The sequence below is a fragment of the Gossypium hirsutum genome, chromosome A06, assembly GCF_007990345.1.
Source record: "Gossypium hirsutum isolate 1008001.06 chromosome A06, Gossypium_hirsutum_v2.1, whole genome shotgun sequence".
NCBI lineage: Eukaryota > Viridiplantae > Streptophyta > Magnoliopsida > Malvales > Malvaceae > Gossypium > Gossypium hirsutum.
This window is the reverse complement of record NC_053429.1, coordinates 68203512-68208946: the sequence shown is the minus strand read 5'-3', so window position 1 is coordinate 68208946 and position 5435 is coordinate 68203512.

Genomic DNA, 5435 nt, shown 5'->3' with positions numbered 1-5435 from the left:
AGTCCGCATACGATTTCTGACGATCTATGGCTGCCTTCAGACTTTCACGAATTACCTTTACTTTCTGTTCGGCATCTTTAATCAAATCAACTCCGAAAATTTTACTTTCACCGAGCTCGGTCCAAAACAATGGTGTACGGCATTTACGACCGTACAAAGCCTCGTAAGGTGCCATCTTAATACTTGATTGAAAACAATTGTTGTAAGCGAATCAATCAAGGTACATACCGTTCCATGAACCACTAAACTCAAGGATGCAGCATCTCAACATATCCTCGAGTATCTGAATTATCCGCTCGATTGACCATCGTTTGGGGATGAAAAGCGGTGCTAAAATGCAGCTTGGTACCCAAAGCTTCTTGCAATTTCTTCCAAAATCGTGAGGTGAATCTCGGATCTCTATCCGACACGATAGAAATAGGTACCCCGTGTAATCTCACAATCTGAGAAACATACAATTCGGCTATTTATCCAATGAAAAATCCGTACGCACGGGGATAAAGTGAGCCGACTTAGTCAGTGTATCAACAACAACCCAAATCGCATCCTTCTTACTTGCTGACAATGGCAGTCCGGACACAAAGTCCATTGTGACTCGATCCCATTTCCACTCGGGTATCATGATCGGCTGAAGTAATCCGGAAGGCACTTGATGTTCCGCTTTCACTTGTTGACATATTAAACATCTCGAAACAAAGTCAGAGATGTCCCGTTTCATACCATGCCACCAAAACCGTCGTTTCAAATCGTTGTACATTTTCGTACTCCCCGGGTGAATTGACATTCGGCTACAATGAGCTTTGTTCAGAATCATTGAAATGAGTTCTGAATTTCTTGGAACACACAACCGACTTCTGAACCTCAAACAATCGTCATCATCAATTTGAAATTCGGATTCCATATTCGGAATACATTCAGCCCGTTTTGCAACCAATTCATCGTCGACTTTCTGAGCTTCACTAATTTGATGAATCAATGATGGTTTGGCCTTTAATTCAGCTACTAACACATTGTCGGGTAGAACAGACAAGTGCACATTCATCGCTCGTAAAGCAAACAGCGATTTTCGGCTTAAGGCGTCCGCAACCACAATAGTCTTTCCCGGGTGGTAATCAATGACAAGCTCGTAATCTTTCAACAACTCAAGCCAACGTCTTTGTCGCAGATTTAAGTCTCTTTGAGTCATCAAATATTTGAGACTTTTGTGATCCGAAAATACATGGCACTTTTCGCCAAACAAGTAATGTCGCCATATTTTCAAAGCGAATACGATGGCGGCTAGTTCGAGATCATGGGTTGGATAATTTCTCTCGTGTGGCTTCAATTGTCTCGATGCATAGGCCACAACTCGACCTTCTTGCATCAATACGCAACCCAACCCGAGTAGGGATGCGTCACTATAAATGACAAACTCTTTGCCTGATTCGGGTTGCACTAAAATTGGAGCTTCAGTCAAATGAGTTTTCAGTTGATCGAAGCCTTTTTGACATTTCTCCGTCCATTCAAACTTAGCATCCTTTTGAAGTAGCTTCGTCATTGGTGTGGCTATCATCGAGAAACCTTTGACAAATCGTCGGTAATAACCGGCGAGTCCCAAAAAGCTCCGAACCTCAGTAATATTTCTCGGAGGTTTCCAGTTAAGTATGGCTGAGATTTTGTTCGGGTCAACTCGAATACCCGATGCGGATACCACATGACCCAAGAAGCTAACCTCTCTTAACCAGAACTCACACTTACTGAACTTAGCATATAACTTCTTATCCCGCAAAACTTGCAACACTAATCTCGAGTGTTCAGCATGTTCGATCTCATCTCTTGAATAGACCAAGATGTCATCAATGAACACAACTACGAACCGATCCAAATATGGTCTGAAGATCCGATTCATCAAATCCATAAATACTGCAGGGGCATTAGTGAGCCCAAAGGGCATCACTAAGAACTCGTAGTGACCGTACCTCGTTCTGAAAGCAATTTTGGGCATGTCCGATCTCAAATTCGCAACTGATAATAGCCCGATCTCAAATCTATTTTTGAGAACACTAAGGCTCCCTTCAGTTGGTCGAACAAATCATCGATGCGCGGCAACGGATATTTGTTCTTTATCGTCACTTTATTCAGTTGACGATAGTCAATGCACAACCTCATGGTTCCGTCCTTCTTTTTCACGAACAATACTGGTGCACCCCAAGGTGAGAAACTTGGTCGAGCAAAACCTCTATCCGTCAATTCTTGCAACTGAGATTTTAACTCTTTTAACTCGGTTGGTGCCATACGATACGGAGCTATCGAAATCGGCGTAGTCCCAGGTACAAGCTCAATACCAAACTCTACCTCCCGAACAGGTGGTAAACCCGGTAATTCTTCAGGAAAAACATCCGGGTATTCACAAACCACCCGCACAGATTCAGGTTTCTTTTCTAATTCTTTATCATCAAGTACATACGCAAGGTATGCTTCGCACCCTTTTCTTACATATTTCTGGGCCAACATTGCTGATATTATAGCTGGCAACCCCTCCAAATCCGTAGACTCAACTCGGATTACCTCGTTATTTGCGCACCTCAAATCAATAGTCTTGCTTTTGCAATTCACAACCGCATCATGCGCGGTCAGCCAATCCAAACCAAGAATAACATCAAATTCATCAAACGGCAAAAGCATCAAGTCCGCCGGAAAACAAGAACCTCGAATTACTAGGGGACATCTCTTACACACTTTGTCGACAAGCACGTAACGACCCAAGGGATTTGACACCCAAATTACGAACTCAGTAGACTCAACAGGTAGAGTCTTACTGGATGCTAAGGTTTCACATACATATGAATGAGTAGAGCCAGGGTCAATCAATGCAATCACATTAGTATCAAAGAGAGTGAAGGTACCAGTGATGACGTCAGAGGAGGATGCCTCCTCTCGTGCGCGAATGGCATATGCTCTAGCAGGAGTACGGTTCTCGGCTCGAACAGCCGTATCAGAGGTCCCTCTCTGACTACCACCCCTACCTCCTAAAATTCTCGGTGGTCTACCTCTAGTTGTCACTCCACTAGGTCTTGCACCTTGAATCTTATTCTTCTCATCAAGCTCCGTGCAATCTCTAATGAAGTGGTCCTTCGAACCGCATCCGTAACAGGCCCTGTTAATAGACTTACCCCAACATTCACCTATGTGTCGTCTTCCACATTGGGGACATTCAGGTTTCTCTAGATGATTATTGCCCACACTAGCTACCGAAGTAGCTCGGGTGTCCGTCGATGGTCTTGCTCTGATGGAAATTCCCGCAGTCGTCCTCGACTTATTAGTGTCCTCCCTGAACTTCTTTACGGCTGAGAACGGAGCTTTACCCGTCGATCTTTTACGATAGTCTCTAGCTTCAAATTCAGCCTTCTTCTTCTCCTTTCCAAGTTCTTCCGCCTTGCAGGCTCGTTCGACTAGTGTTACGAATTCTTTTATTTCCAAAATACCCATTAGTAGCTTTAAATCTTCATTCAATCCTTCTTCGAATCTTTTGCACATAGCAACCTCATCAGCTACACACTCCCGGGCATACCTACTGAGTCTTACGAATTCATGTTCGTATTCAGATACTGTCATACGGCCTTGCTTGAGTTCCAAGAATTCCTTACGCTTTTGATCAATGAACCGTTGACTAATATACTTCTTTCGAAATTCCGTCTGAAATAAGTCCCAAGTTACTCGTTCGTTTGGGACTATGGAAATCAGGGTCCTCCACCAATAGTAGGCTGAGTCTCGCAACAAGGATATAGCACACTTTAGACATTCATCGGGTGTGCATGACAGTTCATCAAACACCCGAATGGTGTTATCAAGCCAGAACTCGGCCCTTTCAGCATCATCAGTAACTATGGCCCTGAACTCCTCAGCCCCGCGCTTCCTAATCAAGTCTACAGGTGGCTTACTCAGCCTCACAGGATCAGTAACTGATGGCATTACTGGCTCCTGGGGTGGATTATTCAAATTCGGGAATTGTTGGACAGCCGGATTGGTTCGGGCATACTGCGCGACCCACTCATTCATCATGGTAAAGAAGGCTTGTTTAGCCCCCTCACCTTGATTATTCGCAGATGACTGAGGTTCAACAGGCGGTGTCCCTTGTGCAGGAGCAGCCGCTACACTTTCAATGTCATCCGCTAAGATTCTTTCTACACCGGGGTCCATTTACTAATCAAAACATAAATTTTAACCGTCAGAAGTCATCACACAGTTAAACATTAACATTCGGCATGTATAGCTAGACTCATACGTGCTATGGTAGTCCTAGAACCGACTAAACCATAGCTCTGATACCAATCAAATGTAACACCCCGAACCCGAGACCGACACCGGAGTCGAACACGAGGTGTTAGCAGACTTTAAACCCTTTATAAAAATATTTCTCAGACACTGCCAATTTGCGTACTAGTCGCTTTAAAAATCATATCTTGAGTTTCACAACTCGAAAATCAGTTTCGTGATTTTTTCCTGAAACTAGACTCATATGTCCCTTTACATATTTTTTTCTAGAATTTTTGGTCTAGCCAATTAGTACAGTTTATTAGTCAAAGTCTCCCATGTTACAGGGATCGACTACACTGACCTTTGCGCATTACGACCTGGATATCTCCCTGCCCAGAGCTTCAATACTGATACCGTTTGTTTCTATAGAAACTAGACTCAGAGAGGAATCTATCCATATATGGTATGACTCCTAATTGTCTCTGGTTAATTTATAATGAATTTCCAAAATCAGAACAGGGAATCCAGAAACCGTTCTGGCCCTGTCTCACGAGAACCTGAATATCTCTTAACATACTGTCTATATGATCTTTTTGTTGATTCTATATGAAAATAGACTCATCGAGCTTCGAATACATAATTTATTCATCAATTAATCCCACTCCTACTATTTTTAGTGATTTTTCAATCTCACGTCACTGCTGCTGCCAGCATCTGTTATGAAAGCAACTATGCCCATTTCGTGATTTCTCCTTGATCTAACTAGTGATTCGTCATACATATCACAAATTATGATCATGACTAGCCATGCCAAAGGCTAATCATTGTCAAACATCCCCCTACTACACTATTGCCATATCATGAATTTTAACACCAAAATAATCAACCATGACATATGGCATAAAAAGGTCGAATTATCAAGATTTACGACCTAACGTTATGAAACCAAACCCAACCGAACATTTATGCCATTTTCGCATGGCTAAAAGTTTACATACCAAATTTCAACAAAACATATTAGCCTATACATGCCGAAATGTTCTCTTAGACCAACTAAGAAGAAAATACCAAAGGTTGCTAGCCGGTGTGATGACTCCAATGACGGCCCGATCACGCAAGAAGAGACGAGTCCAAGAAACCTAAAATAGGTGACAAGGAAACGCCGAGTGAGTATATAACTCAGTAAGTCATAAGCAATG